At 39.1% G+C, this 23,122-nt stretch overlaps 1 pseudogene; it reads right to left on the reverse strand.

Moving 5' to 3' along the window:
• Positions 1–15,984: 15,984 nt before the first annotated feature.
• Positions 15,985–21,292, reverse strand: LOC144304504 (serine/threonine-protein phosphatase 6 catalytic subunit pseudogene; annotated as a pseudogene).
• Between the last annotated feature and the right edge of the window lie 1,830 nt (positions 21,293–23,122).

A 23,122-nucleotide genomic window follows, 5' to 3' on the forward strand; every position in this document is an offset into this window, starting at 1 on the left:
AGTTTGGCTATTGTGGACATTGCTGCTAGAAACATCGGGGTGCAGGTGTCCTGGCGTTTCACTGCTTCTGTATCTTTTGGGTAAATCTCCAGCAGTGCAATTGCTCGGTCGTAGGGCAGATCTATTTTTAACTTTTTGAGGAACCTCCACACAGTTTTCCAGAGTGGCTGCACCAGTTCCCATTTCCACCAACAGTGCAAGAGGGTTCCCCTTTCTCCACAGCCTCTCCAACATTTGTTGTTTCCTGCCTTGTTAATTTTCCCCATTCTCACTGGTGTGAGGTGGTATCTCATTGTGGTTTTGATTTGTATTTCCCTGATGGCAAGTGATGCGGAGCATTTTCTCATGTGCTTGTTGGCCATGTCGATGTCTTCCTCTGTGAGATTTCTGTTCATGTCTTTTGCCCATTTCATGACTGGATTGTTTGCTTCTTTGCTGTTAAGTTTAATAAGTTCTTTATAGATCTTGGATACTAGCCCTATCTCTGACATGTCATTTGCAAATGTCTTCTCCCATTCTGTAGGTTGTCTTTTAGTTTTGTTGACTGCTCCTTTTGCTGTGCAAAAGCTTTTTATCTTGATGAAGCCCCAATAGTTCATTTTTGCTTTTGTTTCCCTTGCCTTCAGAGATGTATCTTGCAAGAAGTTGCTGTGGCCAAGTTCAAAAAGAATGTTGTCTATGTTCTCCTCGAGGATTTTCATGGATTCTTGTTTCACATTTAGATTTTTCATCCATTTTGAGTTTATCTTTCTCTCTGGTATAAGAAAATGGTGCAGTTTCATTCCTCTGCACGTGGTTGTCCAATTTTCCCAGCACCATTTATTAAATAGACTGTCCTTTTTCCAGTGTATTGTCTTTCCAGCTCTGCCGAATATTAGTTGACCATAGAGTTGAGGGCCCATTTCTGGGTTCTCTATTCTGTTCTATGGATTTCTGTATCTGTTTTAGTGCCAGTACCACACTGTCTTGATGATCACAGCTTTGTAGTACAACTTGGAATCCGGCATTGTGATGCCCCCGGCTCTGTTTTTCTTTTTCAATATTCCCCTGGCTGGCTATTCAGGGTCTTTTTTGATTCCACACAAATCTTAAGATTATTTGTTCTAACTCTCTGAAGAAAGGCCATGGTATTTTGATAAGGATTGCATTAACTGTGTAAATTGCCCTGGGTAACATAGACATTTTCACAATATTCATTCTTCTAATCCATGAGCATGGGCTATTTTTCGTCCTCTATTTCTTTCAAAAGTGTTCTGTAGTTTTTAGGGTATAGAGCCTTTACCTCTTTGGTTAGGTTTATTCCTAAGCCCATCTGGTTTTTACATAGCAGATTCAGAGCTAAGTTTGTCTATATGGACACTGTTTTGGTGACAAGCATGAATTCACCAGCATGTGGCCAGCTCAAACAAAAAGCTTATTATATATAGGAGTTATGCCTTCTAGCCTATAGTTTTCCTTCTTATGACAAAATGACACAAAAGACAGGGACAAAAAAAATTACCATCTTTGGGAGAAAGAAGATCAATAGAAATCAAGGGTATTTATAGTAAATCTTAACCAGAGTTGCTGTATACAAGGAACTAATATCTTCATACAAATATTTTCTCCTTCTAATTAAAATTTAGAAAAAGAAAATGAATTTCACCACTCTTGCTTCCATCAGACTCTTCAGACAGAGATCCAACATACTGACATGGTAAAAAATCTTACCTTTTGCCAGTTTCTGCCAGAGGTCCCAGGATCTTTCAGCTGTAGTGGCCCCATAATAAGCAATATTTATCCAGTGGAGACCCCCACTTTGATTATCAAAATCTTAGGGGCATAAAATTTTTCTTCCTTTCTAGGTTTTTGTGACTAGTCTAATAATTAAATTGACATGACATATTAATAGAAAATAGTTAGTTTGATATGCACAGAAGGCCCATTAAAAGAGAGAGAGAAAGACTCAAAGGAGTAGCCAAAGAAGGCAGCTTTTTGACCTTTTAGACAAGAAAATAATAAATTATGAAAAAATGACAAGGCAAAAAAGTTTGGCCTCGATGTAATAAATTTGTGGTGAAGTAACAAGCTTTGTTTATACAGCCTTCTGGGCCTTAGATTCCTTCTTTCTGGTAATAAGGATGACTTTTACCTTCGTGACACAGGGGAGACAGAGCAGTGCCTGGACTTGGGTCCCTTCAGCCTTACAAACCCAGCATTCCTTGATAACTAAAATCTGTGCCTCTTGAATAGCATTTCCTGCAAGAATGTGGAAGCAGGATGCTTACCCAAAGGAGTTACTCAACTATGTAGACTCGTGAAGACCAACCAAACCAGTGTGTGCCAAGGTGAGCCCCAGTGTTGGCCTTTCATTGACTTTTTCCCTGTTGTAATACTTAAAATCACACTGTGTAGGGAGATTTAACATGCTACTGAGACATGTGATTCATGAAAAATAATATTCTGTGCCTGCATTCCCAATTTCTTGTATCTTTCTGCCCTTACATACTTGGAGGTCACTCCTTTCCCACCTTAGCCTCTTTAAAAACTCTCCCTGACCTTTGTTCAGGCACCCAACCTAAAGGACCTTTTCCGTTGTGCTGTTTCCCTTGTGCTCAAGCATAAGCCTTGCCTGGAACACCCATTTGGCCCCTAAGAAATTTCTACTGCTTGGAGAGCCCAAAGACCTAAGTTAGTAACACAGGGAAGGTACCTTTTACATGGGAGATTTATTTCCTGCTTTCAAGGGGACAAAGGAGAGTCAACATGTATTTATTTCACTGTTTCTTAAGTAACTTTAATTTAAAATAATCAGTTTGCCAAAAAAGGTATATTTTGGGGAGGCATAGTCTGATCCCTCTCAGGATAGAGGTTGCTGCTTACCGTTCTGGTTTTTGTGGCTCACAGAGGGCTAGACTCTGTGAAGCCATCTGGAAACTAAGCTAAGCAGGTCACAGACTCAGATATTATGACTACTCAAGGCAAAGTACTTAGATATTTAGAAATCCCAAATATGCATGGAGGTCTGAAGTGTCCCTTTTTCATACAGACAATGGTATCTATGTTACTATAGTAGATGAACACACTGCCATGAAAAGTCCAGGCTCTGCCTTTGGAAGATACAATTGCATTCCTGCCCCTCTCCCTCATTTCTAACAGAATTGGAAAGATACCTTCTTGTATATTGATAATATCTAAATAATAGTTCAGTAGCTAAGAGTGCCTTGGAGCACATGGTGACTTGCTCTAATACTGACTGACAAAATTCCTGCCTAAGAATGCTCTAGAAGCATCATGCAGGAGAATTTGGAAACGTAGGATTAAAGAAAAGGCAACTAATATTTACTGAAAGCCCTAATGTGTTGGGCACATGACTTATCACTTTAACATAGGTAGTCCATTGTCTCATAACAATGATTTCTGAACAGAGTTAACACACGAAAGACAGATGGTCAGAAAGGCAGAGTCAGTGTGAAAATGTAGGCTGCCTAGCTCCAAATCCTGTATTGGCTGGGACAGTCTGATTGATATTATAACACCACAAACAACATTGAAAACAGCTATGCCATCATTCATTGATTACTTACTTACACATTCATGTGCTTCCCTGAAAAACAATATTAGCAAAAAGAGTTAGGGGTCCCCCCCAAAAAAGATGAAACATAACTTTTGTGACACAAGAGAAGTCACTTCAGGCCCCCAGCTATTTCTTGTGATTTCTTCCCTAGTTGTCCAAGCACACTTCTTGCAGAACTTCCTAGGAGGCATCAGCATTACAAATAAATGCAAAAGCCTCAATAGTTAGATTTTTAAGGGAAAAAGGGAAATGCAAAAACTAACAATCTCTAGCCTCACCATATCAGAGATAAAAAATCAGTGCTTAAAAACTCCCACTGCAGTTTCAAAAGTAAACAAGGCCCTTCATTCCTTACTCAGAATAATGAGTCCAAGATCCCATCCAGTTTATACCAGTGTTCAGAGCATGCCCCTAGTCCCTTCCTTGTTGAACAGTTACCTCTCCTTCATTATAATGTTATAGTCTCTGTCCTAGAAGGAATACATGCTTCATTAACATAACATAGAATGCATCTATAGGCATGTTTTCCAAATGTGTTTGTTCAACCTTAGGCTTGACTTTGCAAGTGATGATAAATCTCTTTCTGAATATTTATCCTAACTCTAAATAAAAGAAACTGGGGGTCCCTGGGTGGCTCAGTGGTTTAGTGCCTGCCTTCAGCCCAGGGTGTGATCCTGGAGTCCCAGGATCGAGTCCCAGGATCGAGTCCCACATTGGGCTCCCTGCATGGAGCCTGCTTCTCCCTCTGCCTGTGTCTCTGCCTCTCTTTCTCTGTGTGTCTCTCATGAATAAATGAATAAAATCTTTAGAAATAACTAACTAACTAACTAAATAAATAAATCGATCTCACTAACCCCTGCACAGGCAGTCATAGCTTTGGAAGTTATTTCCCTCTCTCATGGTTTTTGCCCACCTTCCTAGTCTCATTGATTTCAGAAAGGCATTTTCTACCCTCAGGCACTGACAGGAGTGAACTCAGCTTTCAAGGATGTCTGCTCACAGGGCTAGATGGGCAATTGACCACCGTGACATGTTGGCCAGGGCAAGGAAAAATAAAAGCAGAAAAAAATTAAGATAAATCAATCATAACTGATAGTGACTGAAAAAACATGAACTGCTTCTAAGGAAGGGACATTTCAAAGAGGGATCTGTCAGATACTTTTCAAACATAAAAGAGGTTCCAGAGGAGAGTTCGCTATTCAACTTGCTGATTACTGGCTGGAATCCGAAATGTTACTGGGGCAAGTTTGTCTGTAGGTGAATTAGATGTCCAGAGTAGTCATAGTCATTTAATAGAATGTACTTATGAGTAGAGAGAGTAACATTTGATAACCAGAAAGGTGGTCTCAGGTCCCCTGGCATATTTTTTTTAAGGATTTTATTTATTTATTCATGAGAGACACACACACACAGAGAGGCAGAGACATAGGCAGAGGGAGAAGCAGGCTCCATGCAGTGAACCCCATGCGGGACTCGATCCTGGGACTCCAGGATCATGCCCTGGGCCAAAGGCAGGCACTAAACCATTGAGCCACCCAGGCATCCCTCCCCGGTATATTCTAAAAACCTAGGAAGAAAGAAATATGCCAATGACTCAGGATGCTACTATAAAAACCACACAGTGCAGGACAACTAAGATTTTGCCTCCAAAAAGCAGTGACTTTCTGCTGAAAATCAACCATGCACCAAGGTCTGTGCAAGAAGGAACATGAAGGAGAGTGGCCACCTGAGCCGTCCCTGGATTTTGACAGCTCTGGGACACTAGCCAGCTGTGTGACTGAGGAAGACACTGGGAAAAATTACATTGCATTATGAAGACATCTGGTAATGCAGAAGGCAGGAGGGTAGATCTTTGTGGCTGCAGCATTCTCCTTACTAAGGAGTGAATAGTCACATCATCTCAGCTCTGTACCTCCATGGTCCAGTCTCCCTTTGTGCAGCACTCATTATACTAAGGACAAGTTTCCCCTGGCTGGACAGTGGCCCATTCAGTCAAGTGAGCAAACTGAAGATGAAGGATAATTTTTTCTTTAAAGGTATTTTACAAAGCAGAGTGAAGGGCATCATCCCAGCCTTTCTAGGGGATATGGGGACCGTCAGCCTTCCTTGGACAGCTTTCCTTCTAGAAGCAACATATTTTTCTAAGCTGCCTTTCTTCTGAAATTCTGTTGGGAGGGAATTACAGTACTGCTGGCTCCTTGATGCTGAACTGAGCTTTATTTCCCTGTTCATCTTAAATTCTTTATAGATTGAAGGCAGAGATTTGATCCTTTTCCCATAAGTTAACTCTCACAAAGAAAGAGTAGATAGGACAGCCCAAAGCCAGCTCATGATTAAATCAATAGGTTAAACAGCATCTCTATTCAAATCCTATCAGGTTTTATGTCATGGGTATATGTATAAGCTGATTCAAAGATAAACTCAAAATAGATGAGAGTTCTAAATGTGAGATAAGAATCCATCAAAATCCTGGAGGAGAACACAGGCAACACCCTTTTTCTTTTTTAAGATTCTATTTATTTATGAGCGACATGGGGGGGAGGGGTGCGGAGACACACAGAGGGAGAAGCAGGCTCCACGCAGGGAGCCTGACATGGGTCTCTATCCTGGGTCTCCAGGATCACACCCTGGGCTGCAGGCGGCGCCAAACCGCTGCGCCACCAGGGCTACCCAGGCAACACCCTTTTTGAACTTGGCCACAGCAACTTCTTGCAAGATACATCTATGAAGGCAAGAGAAACAAAAGCAAACATGAATTATTGGGACTTCATCAGATAAAAAGCTTCTGCACAGCAAAAGAAACAGTCAACAAAACTACAAAGACAACCTACAGAATGGGAGAAGATATTTGCAAATAACATGTCAGAGATAGGGCTAGTATCCAAGATCTATAAAGAACTTATTATTTTTTAAAAAGATTTATTTACTTATGTTAGACATAGAGAGAGAGAGAGAGAGAGAGAGGCAGAGACACAGGAGGAGGGAGAAGCAGGCTCCATGCCGGGAGCCTGACGTGGGACTCGATCCCGAGACTCCAGGATCACGCCCTGGACCAAAGGCAGACGCTAAACCGCTGAGCCACCCAGGGATCCCCTATAAAGAACTTATTAAACTCAACAGCAAAGAAACAAACAATCCAATCATGAAATGGGCAAAGACATGAACATAAATTTCACTAAAGAAGACATCGACATGGCCAACAAGCACATGAGAAAATGCCTCGCATCACTGGCCATCAGGGAGATACAAATCAAAATCACAATGAGATGCCACCTCACACCAGTGAGAATGGGGCAAATTAACAAGACAGGAAACAACAAATATGGGAGAAGATGTGGAGAAAGGGGAACCGTCCTGCACTGTTGGTGGGAAATGGGAACTGGTGCAGCCACTCTGGAAAACTGTGTGGAGGTTCCTCAAAGAGTTAAAAGTACATCTGCCCTACGACCCAGCCATTGCACTGCTGGGGATTTACTCCAAAGATATTGATGCAGTGAAACAGCAGGGCACCTGCATCCCGATGTTTATAGTGGCAATGTCCACAATAGCCAAACTATGGAAGGAGCCTTGGTGTCCATCGAAAGATGAATGGATGAAGGAGATGTGGTCTATGTATACACTGGAATATCTCAGCCTTTAGAAACGACGAATACCATTTGCTTCAACGTGGATGGAACTGGAGGGTATTATGCTGAGTGAAATAAGTCAATAGGAGGAGGACAAACATTATGTGGTCTCATTCATTTGGGGAACATAAAAAATAGTGAAAGGGATTAAAGGGGAAAGGAGAGAAAATGAGTGGGAAATATCAGTGAGGGCGACAGAACACGAGAGACACCTAACTCTGGGAAATGAACAAGGGGTAGTGGAAAGGGAGGTGGGTGGGGGTTTGGGGTGACTGGGTGACGGGCACTTGACAGGATGAGCACTGGGTGTTATAGTACATGTTGGCAAATCGAACTCCAATAAAAAAAATACAAAACAACAACAACAACAGCAACAAAAAGAGAAACAAATAGCACCTCTATGAGGGCAGAAGATTTTGCCCCATAGCAGGTGTTCAATAAATAGTTGTTGAATTGAAAAAAATTCTTATGAAAATGCAAAAAGATAAGAATAGCTTTTTTAAAAAGAGAAACATAGCTGAAAGGCTAATATAATCAAATATCAAGACCTATTACAAAGCTACTAATTAAGGTAGTGTGGTATTAAGGCAAAAAAAAAAAAAGAAATAGTTAAGAATAGAGTCCAGAGATGGATCCAAACATATAGGATTTCTGGATCTGCATCTAAAGTGACACTGCAATGTCATATCCCGTGAAGCATGTCCTTTTTAATAAGTGACCCTTGGCCATGTGGACATGCAAATGGAAGAAAATGTGCTTGTGTGGAAGTATAAAGTAAAACAATTTTTTTAAAGGGGCTTGCATGCAGACTGTGTAAACCAGCAACTCCTTTCCCAAATATATGATCAAGGGAAATGCAAACACACACTTTCCCACTGATTCTCAACATACTACTGGGTTTGTCTGTAGTCATCTTTCTCTTTGGAGCAATCCTGACAACCTTCGAGATCCCCAACCATATGGCTACCCCTTAAAATCCTTCCAAATTCCTTTATCTGTAACTTTGCCTTTATGTAGGATTCTTATTTTACTGAGCTTCTCCAAAGGCCTTTAGCTTACTCTGCCTTGTGTGGCAGTTACTTGAGATGTATGGATAAAGTACAGTTTTCTCATGGTGAATTTGATGGTGTCAACATTAAAAATGAAATAGCCACTTATTTCACAAGCAAAATGAGGTTATTCTAGAACAGAAGGGGAATTGCAATTTGAGATAAGCAAACTAACAAATTACAGGCAAATGTAAAGAGACAAAAAGGAAGGTCAGTTTTTATGAGGTTTTAGTAGGAAACTGGGAGGGTTGTTTTGAACAAAAGTTCATTGGGGGAAGAACAAGAGTTTGAAGTTGTGATGGTTTCTCATTGGTTTTAAGTGGTGATTAGTGCATTGTTGCTGGGGCATGGAGACATCTTTCTTCTTTTTCTTAAAAGCAGGAGATAGAAATTCTTGTATGAAAAATATCTTCCTTTGTTAAGATAATTCTTATCTTCCTTATTTCTACTGGTTATGCAGGCTGCAACAGTGGTACATGAATGACAGCTCATTTTTCAGAGCTTTTTTACCTCATTCAAATGGAGTGGTGTCACAGTGGGTGTTGGCATGGCTGGCCTGGCCATCCGGTTTATAGACAGGTGTTCATATTCCTTTTCACCTATAAGGTGCAAACGATTCTTCTACTACAACAATTCTTCTACTATAATATGGATGCTATTTCTGTAGTGGTCCTGGCCACCAACTGGACTCCTCAAGGATGGGAACTGTGGTTGACCATCTTCTCTCCTCAGAGCTCCAAGCCACAGAGTGAGAGCTCACTATATGTTTATTGGGTAGCTATGAAATATGGGTTAGGAAAAAGAAAAGAAATATGGGTCAGAACTCCTATTCCTTTCTACCAATGGAGTATAGAGATTTGCCCCAAAGGACAATTACTAATGATAATTAAAAATTACTGCAGGATCAACTTAATAAGAAATAAAAATGTCACTGTGATGGGCAATTGCATGCATTTATACATTTGTGAGTGGGAAGTGGAAGATATACTGGATAACATTTGGCTAAAGATAAAGGAAGAGAATAACTGAATTGGAATCAAAGGGAGCAGAATTTGCCACTTCAAAATAGGCCTCTTTGGCAATAAGGATTATTTTAGGCCAAATATTTTTAAGGAACAGCAGACATAAGAAAAGCTCTGAGAACTGAGTAGACTTACCCTACTGTAACATGTCTTTACATTTATAAGGAAAATATCCATTTATAAGAGTATCTCCTTTTCTGTGCCAGAAAGAAAAAGATGATTAAAACCTTAGAAATTATCAATGGAGAAGGCAATAATGTAAATCTGCATGACAAACTGACCGTTGTTTACTGGATTTTGGTGATAGCCCTCCATGACTGGACTCCTCTCCTCCCCAACATCCTATTTTGTCTTTAGCTAGAGGTGTTATTTAAGGTGATGGCTTGGGCCATTTGGGGGAGTAACTCAGTTTTCCTGAGTATCTCCCATGTACATAGGAGGTATACATATTAAACTTCTGTTTGTTTTTCTCCTGTGAATGTGCTTTAAATTTTTTAATTTATTTACTTTTAATTTTTTAATTTTAATTTCAGTTTAGTTAACAGTTTCAGGTGTAAATATCACTAATCGACAATTCCATACATTACTCAGTGCTCACCAAGATAAGTATATTCTGAATCCCCATCACCTATTTCACCCATACCCCACCCACCCACCACCCTCTAGTGACCATCTAGAATTAAGAGTCAATTTTAGGGCACCTGTGTGGCTTATTAAGTTAAGCAGCTGACTCCTGGTTTGGGCTCAGATTATGATCTCAGGGTCCTGGGATTGAGACCTGTGTTGGGCTCTGCACTCAGTAGAGAGTCTGCTTGTGGATTCTCTCTCTCTACCTATCCCTCTGTCCCTCACCCAGCATGTGATCACTCTCTCTCTCTCATTAAAAGAAGAAAGAAAGAAAGAAAGAAAGAAAGAAAGAAAGAAAGAAAGAAAGAAAGAAAGAAAGGAAGGAAGGAAGGAAGGAAGGAAGGAAGGAAGGAAGGAAGGAAGGAAGGAAGGAAGGAAGGAAGGAAGGAAGAAAGAAAGAAAGAAAGAAAGAAAGAAAGAAAGAAAGAAAGAAAGAAAGAAAGAAGAAAGGAAGAAAGGAAGAAAGGAAGAAAGAAAGAAAGAAAGAAAGAAAGTTAGTTTTGGTTTATTTCTAAAAAAAGAGACAGGATAAAAATTGTTTGTTTCCTAAATTCCACATATGAGTGAAATCATATACTATTTATCTTTCTCTAATTGACTTGTTTCACTTAGCAATATACTCCCTGTATCCATCCATGTTGTTACAGATGACAAGATTTCATTCTTTTTTATGGCTAGATAATAATCCATTGAATATATATATAGCAAATCTTCTTTATCCATTCATCTATTGATGGACACTTAGGCTGCTTATATAATTTGATTATTGTAAATAATGCTGCAATAAACATAAGGGTGCATATATTTTTTCAAATTAATGTTTTCATAATCTTTGGGTAAATACCCAGTAGCTAAATTACTGGATCATAGTGTAGTTCTCTTTTAAATTTTTTGAGGAAATTCTATACTGTTTTGCAGTGGCTGCAGCAGTGTGCATTTCCAACAACAGTTCAAGAGGGTTCCTTTTTTTCCACATCCATACCAACACTTACTGTTTTTATTTTTTATTTTAGCCATTCTGAGAGGTGAGGGATGATATCTCGTTGGGGTTTTGATTTGCATTTCTCTGATGATTAGTGATGTTGAACAACCTTTGATGTGTATGTTGGCCACCTATCTGCATATCTTCTTTGAATAAATGGCTGTTAATCTCTTCTGCTCATTTTTTAATTGGATTATTTGGAGTTTTTGTGTTCACATGAATAAGTTCTTTATATATTTTGAATACTAACCCTTTATTGAATATACGATTTACAAATATCTCCTCCTATCCAGTAGGTTATATTTTAGTTTTGTTGATTGTTTCTGTTGCTTTGCAGAGGCTTTCTGTTTTGATGTAGTTTCAATAATTTATTTTTGCTTTTGTTTCCCTTGCTTCAGGAGGCATATCTAGAAAACAATTGCTATGGCTGAAGTCAGAGGAATTACTGTCTGTGCTCTAATCTAGGCTTTGCAAGGATTTAGGTCCTTAATCCATTTGGAGTTCACTTTTGTGAATGCTCTAAGAAAATAGTGAAGTCTTATTCTTGCATGTAGCTATCCAGTTATCCCAACAACATTTGCTGAAGAGACTGTCTTTTTCCCATTATATATTCTAGCCTCCTTTGTCAAAGAATAATTGGCCATATAATCGTCAGTTTTTTTTCTGGACACTCTATTCTGTTCCACTGACTGTGTGTCATTTTTGTGTCAGCACATATCATGTTGATTATTATAGCTTTGTAGTAAATCTTCTAATCTAGGACTGTGACACCTCCAGTTTTGTTTTGTTTTGTTTTTCGAGATTGCTTTGGCTTGTCAGCGTCTTTTGTGGTTTCATTCAGGGTCCTTTGTAGTTCCATATAAATTATAGTATTGTTTGTTCTTTAAAAAAAATGCTATTGGTAGGGATTGCATTAAATTGTAGATTACAATCGCATTAAATGTGTAGATTATTTTGCGTAGCATGAAAACTTTAAACGATATTTGTTTTTTCCATGAGCGTGGAATTTCTTTCCATTTGTTTGTGTTGTCTTCAACTTCCTTCATCAGTGGTTTATGGCATTCAGAGTACAAGTGTTTCACCTTCTTAGTTAAATTTATTTCCAGGTAATTTTTTATTGTTATTCCTAAGCTTTTTAATATTTGTGGTGCAATTGTGAATGAGATTGTTTTCTTAATTTCTCTTTCTGCTACTTCATTATTAGTGTATATAAATGTAACAGATTTCTGTATATTGATTCAGAATCCTGCAAACCTACTGAACTCGTTTATCAGTCCTAGTAGTTGGTTTTTATTTTTTTATTTGTGTGTGGGTGTGGAATCTTTAGGGTTTTCTATATATAGTCTCATGTCATCTCCAAATAGTGAAAGTTTTACTTCTCTCTTACCAATTTGGATGTCATTTGTTTCTTTTACTTGTCATATTGTTATAGCTAGGACTTCCAGTGTTATGTTGAATAAGAAAGGTGAATGGACTTCCTTGTCTTCTTTCTGATTCTAGGGGAAAGAAAAGCTTCCAGTTTTTCACCACTGAGTAAAATGTTAGCTATGAGGTTTTCATAGGTGGCCTTTATTATGTTGAGGTACATTCCCTCTAAATCTAATTTGTTGAGTGCTTTTATTATGAATGGATGTTAAACTTTGTCAAATGCTTTTTCTGCATTAACTGAAATGATCATGTAGTTTTTATCCTTTCTTTTTTTGATATCACAAATCAATATCACATTGATTGATCTGTGAATATTTAACTAGGCTTGCAACCCAGGAATAAATTCCACTTGATCATGGTGAATGATTTTTTTTAAGACAATTTTTTTAAATTTATTTTTTATTGGTGTTTAATTTACCAACATACAGAATAAACCCCAGTGCCCATCACCCATTCACTCCCACTCCCCACCCTCCTCCCCTTCTACCACCCCTAGTTCGTTTCCCAGAGTTAGCAGTCTTTATGTTCTGTCTCCCTTTCTGATATTTCCCACACATTTCTTCTCCCTTCCCTTATATTCTCTTTCACTATTATTTATATTCCCCACATGAATGAGAACATAAAATGTTTGTCCTTCTCCGACTGACTTACTTCACTCAGCATAATACCCTCCAGTTCCATCCACGTTGAAGCAAATGGTGGGTATTTGTCATTTCTAATAGCTGAGTAATATTCCATTGTATACATAAACCACATCTTCTTTATCCACTCATCTTTCGATGGACACCGAGGCTCCTTCCACAGTTTGGCTATTGTGGCCATTGCTGCTAGAAACATCGGGGTGCAGGTGTCCCGGCGTTTCATTACATCTGTATCTTTGGGGTAAATCCCCAACAGTGCAATTGCTGGGTCGTAGGGCAGGTCTATTTTTAACTCTTTGAGGAACCTCCACACAGTTTTCCAGAGTGGCTGCACCAGTTCACATTCCCACCAACAGTGTAAGAGGGTTCCCTTTTTTCCGCATCCTCTCCAACATTTGTTGTTTCCTGCCTTGTTAATTTGTCCCATTCTCACTGGTGTGAGGTGGTATCTCATTGTGGTTTTGATTTGTATTTCCCTGATGGCAAGTGATGCAGAGCATTTTCTCATATGCATGTTGGCCATGTCTATGTCTTCCTCTGTGAGATTTCTCTTCATGTCTTTTGCCCATTTCATGATTGGATTGTTTGTTTCTTTGCTGTTGAGTTTAATAAGTTCTTTATAGATCTTGGAAACTAGCCCTTTATCTGATATGCTGGGAAAATTGGACATCCACATGCCAAAGAATGAAACTAGACCACTCTCTTTCACCATACACAAAGATAAACTCAAAATGGATGAAAGATCTAAATGTGAGACAAGATTCCATCAAAATCCTAGAGGAGAACACAGGCAACACCCTTTTTGAACTCGGCCACAGTAACTTCTTGCAAGATACATCCACGAAGGCAAAAGAAACAAAAGCAAAAATGAACTATTGGGACTTCATCAAGGTGAGAAGCTTTTGCACAGCAAAGGATACAGTCAACAAAACTCAAAGACAACCTACAGAATGGGAGAAGATATTTGCAAGTGAATGATTTTTTTAACGTATTGTTGAATTCAGGGGCAGCCTGGGTGGCTCAGCGGTTTAGCGCCACCTTCCGCCCAGGGCCTGATCCTGGAGACCTGGGATAGAGTCCCATCCCACAGTTGGGCTCCCTGCGTGGACGTGGAGCCTGCTTCTCCCTCTGCCTGTGTCTCTGCCTCTCTCCACGCCCCCCCCCGCCCCATCTCTCTATCGCTGTCTCTCATGAATAAATAAATAATGTCTTTTAAAAAATGTATTGTTGGATTCAGTTTGTTACATTTTTTTTTTTTTAGTTTGTTACTATTTTATTGAGGATTTTTGCATCTATGTTCATCAGAGATATTGCCAAGTAGTTCTCTTTTTACTGTCTTTACCTGGTTTTGATATGCTGGCCTCAGATAATGAATTTCAAAGCTTTCCTTCCTCTTCTATTTTTTTTATACTTTGAGTAGAATAGGTAGTAACTCTTCTTTAAACATTTGGTAGAATTTACCTATGAAGCCATTTGGTTCTGGACTTTTGTTTTTTGGGAATTTTTTATTACTGATTCAACTTTATTTCTGATAGTCTGTTCAAATTTTTTCTTCCTGATTCAGTTTTGTGAGGTCATATTTTCTATGATTTTTTCCATTTCTTCTAGATTGTCCAGTTTGTTGGCATATAATTTTTCATAGTAGTATAATACATTGGATTTCTGTGGTGTGAGTTGTTATCTCTCATCTTTCATTTCTGATTTTATTTAATTCCTTTCTCCTTTTCTTTCTTTTTTTATGGGTCTGGCAAATGCTTTATCAATTTTGTTGATCTTTTCACAGAATCAGCTCCTGGTTTCATTGATCTATTCTATTGCATTTTGGGTTTCGTTGTTGTTATTTTGTTTTTTAGGTTTCTATTTCATTTATTTCTGCTCTAATCTTTACTTTTTTTAAAGATTTTATTTATTCATTTATGAGAGACACACAGAGAGAGGCAGGAAGAGGGAGAAACGGCTCCATGCAGGGAGCCTGACATGGGACTTGATCACCGGTCTCCAGGATCATACCCTGAGCCAGAGGCAGATGCTCAACCACTGAGCCACCCAGGCGTCCCTCTAATCTTTATTATTTCCTTCCTTCTACAGATTTTTTGTTTTGTTTATTTTCTTTCCTTTTTTAAATTAAGATTTTTTCTTTCTTTCTTTCAATTAAAATTGATTAGAGGAGAGAGAGGCAAAATGGCAGAAGAGTTGAGGTCCTTTTTTTGTCAGGTATCCTTAATTTAGCTAGACAACTATCAAACCATTCTGAAAACCTCTGAATTCAAGCTGAGATATAAGGAAAGAAAGGCTGGAACTTGAAAAATAGAAAGGTAACCACTTTCCAGAAGGTGGGAGTATGGAGAGGAGAGACAGAGTGGGTGTATCAGAGCATAAGTGGTGGGGGAGGGAAACTGTGTAAGTTGACTGTGGTGGGGAAAGTGCTACAACGCTGGAACTCAAAAGTGAGACCTTTAGAAATCTGCTCCTGGGAGCGACCTCCCTGCCTGAGAGGTGCTCAGTGGTGAAGCCAGGCAGAAATGGAGATGGGACAGTAAGATCTCGATGTTCCTGAGGCACAGAAAGAACAGGGGTGCATGTCTTCGCAGAATTTCCAAGCACTAAAATCGGGAAATGGGTTTAGGTCAGCAAGGCTGGGAAGAGGTGCTCAGCTTATTTTGCCATAAACCAGTAACCAAGGACCGCTCTCCATGTTGGATCCCTGCAAAGGGCTGGAACACGGCCATTCTCTGCCTTCCCCCAGGAGAGGCAGAACCGGTGCCTACTCGACCAGGTGGACACTCTCCCTGCCATGGCGCTGCAGCGCACAGAACCGGGGCTACCCTCCACTTCCTCCGGGGAGGGCAGAGTGGGTCATGCAGGCGCAGGCAAAGGCTCCCCCTGCTGGGACCTACGAATTGCACAACTCAGAGTTGCTCTGCCTTCCTCCTGGGAGGAGCTGAGTGAGTAGGCAACATGGGAGTCTGCAGTTTGGGACAAACTGTGATCCCTCAGCTTTGGGGCTGGAGATCCTGTAGGGCCAATTTTTTTTTTTTTTTTTTTTTTTGCCCTTTAGACCAATTTATTTTATATCCACTTAAAATATCATCCAACAAAGGACAATGAAGTTTACAGCTGGGACAGGTATACATAACTCGAGGCATTTGCAGTCCATCGTGCCCACTGAATAACAACTTTGCTGCTGAAATTTCTTAAAACTTACCAAACTAAAACAAAAGGCTGAATGATACAAAAGGAGGAGCATTTCGGTGTAGTCTGTTCTGTCAATTGGCTTTTTAAAAAGAGGAGACACATCCTGTTTCCCCCAGACCAGTAAATAAGCAAGAGCTACATGCAGCAGTGTGAGTATTAAGACATTTCTCAAGTCTTCTCAAATGAGTCCAAAGTGGGGATGGGATAGGGGAGAAAATTGATAGAAAAACATTGCTATAGACACCATAACAAACAATAAATTTAGATAATTTAAAATTAAAAAAAAGGCAAGAGGCAGCATTTCAGCAGCAAAGTGCTCAATAAAAAGTATATTGTAGAGGGTAATACACGAAAGTTGGGGTATGAAGAAGGAAGAAAAATGGGTCAGCAGGATGGGCGAGGGCCTCAAAGAAAATACGGCGTCGTCGTTCTGGGAGGAATAACACGTTCTGAATCTGGAACTGCCCGGACTAACTTTGGTTCTCTTGTATTTACATCTTTGAAGACCATGATCAAAGCGATATTTCCACAACGATAGCAGTAATTAGGAGCAGACCATACTGTTACCAGCTTCTCATCAAACATAAATTTATAGCCTTCGTGCACTAGTTGGTGTGCTCTGCAGATGAGTTTTAAGTTGTTGATATGAACAAACTCATTTGTGACCTTTGCGCCAAAAAGCCAACCTGCTCCTCGGGGACTGATTGCCCAAGTATCCACGTCTTCAGGATCTGACCAAACCAGATCACAAAAGGCTCCTTTATGAGGAATTTCCTGATTCCGTTCAATGGTTCGAATTTGATCCAGTGTTTTGATATCAGGAGATAAACCACCATGAACACACAAAATCCGCTCATCTATTAAAGCTGCTACTGTGAGCATGTCAAAAACTTTGGTACAGTATCTCCAGGCATTAGCATTTCCATATTTGGTTTGGCACTCATCATAAAATCCATACACCTGTGTTATCTGTCTACTTTCATGATTTCCTCGCAAAAGTGTGATACGATCAGGCCATTTAGCCTTTAGTGCAAGAAGGTAAGTGAAGGTCTCCAAACTATAGTAACCTCTGTCTACAAAATCACCCATAAATATGTAGTTTGTGTCAGGAACCTGACCTCCAGTTCTGAATAGTTCGCAAAGGTCATAAAACTGTCCGTGCATGTCTCCACACACTGTTACTGGTGTCGATACTGGCTGGACGTTTGACTCTTCTAAGAGGAGGTCACAAACATAGTCACGTAGCCGCTTCAGGTCGTTCTCCGGTAGGTACTTGCACAACCGCGCTATCTCCACATACTTGTCCAAGTCTAGGGGCGCCGTTTTAGAAATAACAAGCCCCGACGGCGGCAGCGGCAGCGGCTGAGGCTCTAGTAGCCTGTAGGGCCATTTTTATTTTCACCTTCTAGAGCTGCGTGGGAAACCTTCAGGGAACAAAGCCTCACACAGAGAACATCTTATACTGAGCATGGCCCCCTGGAAAGGGGCAGTACAACACCACCCAGGCGCAGACACCTGAGAATCAGTGTAACAGGCCCCCTCCCCCAGGAGACCAGCTGGAAGAACAGGCGAACAGCAACTTTACTGATGAAACGGGACTGGAAAACTGGCAAGGGGAAAATACCATATAGACCTTAAGGTTTTTTTCTTATGAATTATCTTTCAGTTTAAATTTTTCCATTTTTTTTTCCTGTTTCAACTAGTTTCTTATTTTATCAACTCTTTGTTTTTAAATCTTTTCTTTAAATCTCATATTTTACAGTTACATGTCATAGATATATTCTTTATCTTTAGCTTCCTTTCGCTGTTTTCAATTTTATTTTTGTACATATAACATATAAGAGTTTTGCTTTCCTTTCCTTTTTTTTTTTTTTTTTTTTTGCTTTCTTTATAATTTTGGAATTTAGTGTCTTCTAACACATACACCAAAATTCACTCAAGATCAAGTGGATCACCCTATTTTGTCAGCTTTGTGAGATTATATTCTCTGTCTCCCCAACTCCCCCCTTTTTTTGCTTTTTTTTTCTTTGATTTTCTGATTCCTGTCCTCTTTCGATTTGTCTAGTGTGTATTTTGCTTGGGTTGTGGTTGATATTTTTGACTCTGCTCACTTGTACAGCCATTCTGCACTGGAAAAATGACTAGAAGGAAGAATTCATAACGAAAGAAAGAACCAGAGGTAGTACTCTGCCACAGATGCAATGGATATGGATTTAAGTAAAATATCAGAGATGGAATTCAGGATAACAATTATAAAGTTACTAGATAGTCTTGAAAAAAGCATAAAAGACTCTAGAGAATCTCAGTTCAGAAATGACATCTAATGAGACCAAAATTAAAAATAATTTAACTGAGACCCAGTCTAAACTGGATGCTCTAACAGCTAGGGTAAGTGAAACAGAAGAGGGAATAAGTGACATAGAAGGCAAATTGATGCAAATGAAGGGAAACTGAGGAAAATAGAGAAAAATAACTAATAGCATGTGAGGAGAGGCTCCAAGAGGTAAGTAGTGGTTTGAAAGACACATCAGAATTATTGGAATTCCTGAAGACGACAGAGAGACAGAGACAGAGATAGAGAGACAGAGGGAGAGAGAGAGAAGGTATATTTGAGAACATCATAGGTGACAACTTCCCTAATGTGGGGAAGGAAACAGGCAATTGTATCCAAGAAGCAGAGAGGATATCTTCCAAAATCAATAAAAATAGGTCAAAACCCTAAGATATAATAGTGAAACTTGCAAATTTCAGAGCTAAAGAGAAACCTGAAAGTAGCTTGAGACAAGAGATTCTTCATATACAGAGGGAGAAATATTAGATTAACAGCAGACCTCTCCACAGAGACCTGAAGGCCAGAAAGGGCTGGCAGGATATATTCAGGGTCCTAAATGAAAAAATATGCAGCCAAGAATACTTTATCCAGGAAGGCTGTCATTCAGAATGGAAAGAGAGATCAGGAGCTTCCAAGATAGGCAGAAACTGAAAGAATATGTGACCACCAAGCCAGCCCTGCAAGATATATTAAGGGAGGTACTGTAGGTAAATAGGGAGCCCATAGAAAGAGACAATCTGCAGAAACGAGGACTTACAGGTAATACAATGACACTAAATTCATATCTTTTAATAGTTATTCTGAACATGAATAGGCTAAATGCTCCAGTCAAAAGACACAGGGCATCAGATTCAATAAGAAAGCAAGTCCCAACTATATTCTGCCTACAAGAGACTCATTTTAGACCTACAAACACCTTTAGGCTGAAAATGAGGGGGTAGAGAACCATTTATCATGCTACTGGACCTCAAAAGAAAGCTGGTGTAGCAATCCTCATATCAGGTAAATTAGGTTTTAAACAAAGACTAGGGCAGCCCTGGTGGCTCAGTGGTTTAGTGCCACCTGCAGCCCAGGCCGTGATCCTGGGGACTCGGGATCAAGTCCCACGATGGGCTCCCTGCATGGAGCCTGCTTCTCCCTTTGCCTGTGTCTCTGCTTCTCCTCTGTGTCTCTCATGAATAAGTAAATAAAATCTTAAAAAAAAAAAAAGACTATAGTAAGGGATGTAGAGGGACACTGATTATACTTAAAGGATCTATCCAACAAGAAGATCTAAAATCATAAATATTTATGCTAATTTGAGTAGCTGATTATATCAAGCAATTAGTAACCAAAGTAAAGAAACACATAGATAATAATACATTAATATTAAGAAACTTCAAAACCCTACTAAACAGCAATGGAAAGATCATCTAATCAGATCAACAAAGAAACAAGGGCTTTGAATGACACACTGGACTGTTGGATTTCACAGATATATATACAGAACATTCCATCCATCCTAATGCAACAGAATACACATTCTTCTCAACTGCACCTGGAAATTTCTCCAGAATAGACCACATATTGGGTTACAAACCAGGTCTCAACTGATAGCAATAATTGGGATTATTGCCTGCATATTTTCAGACCACAATGCTTTGAAATTTGAACTCAATCACAAGCAAAAATTCGGAAGGAATGTAAACACTTGGAAATTAAAGGGCATCATACTAAAGAATGAATGGGTCAACTAGGATATTAGAGAAGAATTGAAAAGATTCATACAAACTAAGGAAAATGAAAGCACAACTGTTCAAAACTTTTTGGAATACAGCAAAGGCAGTCCTAAGAGGGAAATATATTTCAATATACGCCTCTTTCAAAAAATTAGAAAAACCTCAAATACACAAGCTAACCTTATATCTAAACAATCTGGAGAAAGAACAGCAAATAAAGCCTACACCAAGCAGAAGAAGATAAATGACAAAGATTAGAGCAGAACTCAATGAAATAGAGACCAGAAGAACTGTAGCAGATCAACAAAACCAGGAGCTGGTTCTTTGAAAGATTTAATAAGATAGATAAACCCCCAGCCAGACTTACCAGAAAGAAAAAGACCCAAAATAATAAAATCACGAATGAAAGAGGAGACATCATGACCAACACCAAAGAAATACAAACAATTTTAAGAATGTATTATGAGCAACTATATGTCAACAAATTAGGTCATCTGGAAGAAATGGATGCATTTCTGGAAACTTATAAACTACCAAAACAGAAACAGGAAGAAATAGAAAATCTGAATAGACCAATTACCAGTGAAAAAGTTGAGGCAGTCATCAAAAACCTCCAGAGAAACTAGAGTCCAGGACCAAATGGCTTCCCAGGGGAATTCTACCAGACATTTAAAGAAGAAATAATACCTAGTCTACAGAGGCTATTTCAAAAGATAGAAAGGAATGGAAAACTTTCAAACTCATTTTATGAGGCCAGCATTAATCCCTAAACCAGACAAAGATCCCATCAAAAAGGAGAATTATAGACCAATATCCCTGATGAACATGGATGTCAAAATCCAACTGTGTATTAAAAGGATTATTCACTATGACTAAGTGGGATTTATTCCTGGGATGCAAAGGTGGTTCAATATTTGCAAGTCAATTAATGTGATAGATCACATTAATAAAAGAAAATACAAGAACCATAATATGATCTTTTCACTAGAGGTAGAAAAAGCATTTGAAAGCATACAAATTTGACCAAATATAAATTTGACAAAATACAAAATTCCTTGATTAAAACTCTTCAAAGGGTAGGGATGAGAGAATATACCTCAATATCATAAAAGCCATCTATGAAAAGCTCATAGCAAATATCATTTTCAATGGGGAAACACGGAGAGCCTTTCCCCTAAGATCAGAAACACGACAGGGATGTCCACTCTCACCACTGTTATTCAACATAGTCCTAGAAGTCCTAGCCTCAGCAATCAGACAACAAAAAGAAATAAAGGGCATTCAAATTGGCCAAGAGGGACTTCTGGGTGGCTCAGTAGTTGAGTGTCTGCTTTCAGCTTAGGACCTGATTCCAAGGTCCAGGATTGAGTCCTGCATCAGGGTCCTTGCGGGGAGCCTGCCTCTCTCTCTCTCTCTCTTTCTCTTTCTGTGTCTCTCATGAATAAATTAATAAAATCTTAAAAATAAATAAATAAATAAATTGGCCAAGAAGAAATCAAACCCTCATTCTTTGCATGTGGAAAACCCAAAAGATTCCACCTCAAGATTCCTAGAACTCATACAGCAATTCAGCGATGTGTGGCAGGATACAAAATCAACACATAGAAATAAGTTACATTTCTACACATTAACAAAAAGAAGACATAGAAATTGAGGAGTTGATACCCTTTACAATTGCACCAGAAACCATAAGGATAGCTGGGAATAAACCTAACCAAGGAGGTAAAGGATCTGTCTTAAAAACTAGAGTACTTATGAAAGAAATAGAGGGAGCACAAAGAGATGGAAAAACATGCTCATGGATTGGAAGAAGAAATATTATGAAAATATCTCTGCTACCCAGAGCAATATGTGCATTCAATGGAATCCCTTTCAAAATTTTTCACAGAGTTGGAACCAATAATTCTAAGATTTGTATGGAACCCGAAAAGTCCCTGAATAGCCCAAAGAATGTTGAGGAAAAAAGCAAAAAACAACCAATGCTGCGGTCATCACAATGTCTGACTTCAAGCTATATTACAACGCTATGATCAACATGACAGCATGTGACTGGAGCAAAAACAGATCAATGGAACAGAATAGAAAACCCAGAAATTGACCTTCAACTCTGTGGTCAACAAATCTTCAACAAAGTAGGAAAGAATATCCAGTGGAAAATAGACAGTCTCTTCAACAAGTGGTGTTGAGAAACTCGGACGGCCACATGCAGAAGAATGAAACTGGACATTCTTTTACACCATACGTAAAAATAAATTCAAAATGGATGAGAGACTTAAATATGAGACAGAAATCCATCAAAATTCTAAAGAAAAACACAACAACATTTTTTAACTTGGCCACAGCAACTTCTTGCAAGGCAAGTCTCTAAAGGCAAGGGAAACAAAAGCAAAAATGACTTATTGGGACTTCATCAAGATTAAAAGCTTCTGCATACAAAGGAAACAGTTAACGAAACTAAGAGACAACCTACAGAATGGGAGAAGATATTTACAAATGACATGTCAGATAAAGGCTAATATCCAAGATCTATAAAGAACTTAACAAACTCAACAGCAAAGAAACAAACAACCCAGTAAAGAAATGGGCAGAAGACATGAAAGACGTTTCTCCAGAGAAGACCTACAAATGGCCAACAAGCAAATGAAAAAATGCTCCATATTTCTTACCATCAGGGAAATACAAATCAAAACCACAATGAGATACCACCTCACACCAGTAAAGAAATGGGCAGAAGACATGAAAGACGTTTCTCCAGAGAAGACCTACAAATGGCCAACAAGCAAATGAAAAAATGCTCCATATTTCTTACCATCAGGGAAATACAAATCAAAACCACAATGAGATACCACCTCACACCAGTAAGAATGGCTAAAAATAACAAGACAGGAAACAACAAATGTTGGTGAAGATGTGGAGAAAAGAGAACCTTCTTTCACTGTTGGAAGG

This window comes from Canis aureus, chromosome 3, assembly GCF_053574225.1.
Source record: "Canis aureus isolate CA01 chromosome 3, VMU_Caureus_v.1.0, whole genome shotgun sequence".
Taxonomy (NCBI): Eukaryota; Metazoa; Chordata; class Mammalia; order Carnivora; family Canidae; genus Canis; species Canis aureus.